Here is a 227-nt window from a genome sequence, read left to right as displayed (position 1 = left end):
GACCACAGGGGGCGGGGGACGAAGGGAGAGTTGCAGGAAGTTCTTCTCCGCTCAGTTGTGTGTTTGCAGTACCCCTCGCCACCCGTCTTGCCCTTTATTTGGGGCTAGGGGCGTCCTGGGGGAAGGGACCCAGGGGCCGCTCCGGGGCCGCTGAGGTCCCATCTGCAGCGAGCCCCGCAGCACCCCCTGTCTGCGCCAGCACCTGTTGGACCGCCAGTTGGCGGCCG

Source organism: Crocuta crocuta, unplaced genomic scaffold (genome assembly GCF_008692635.1).
Source record: "Crocuta crocuta isolate KB4526 unplaced genomic scaffold, BGI_CrCroc_1.0 scaffold591, whole genome shotgun sequence".
Taxonomy (NCBI): Eukaryota; Metazoa; Chordata; class Mammalia; order Carnivora; family Hyaenidae; genus Crocuta; species Crocuta crocuta.
This window is presented reverse-complemented; position numbering follows the sequence as displayed.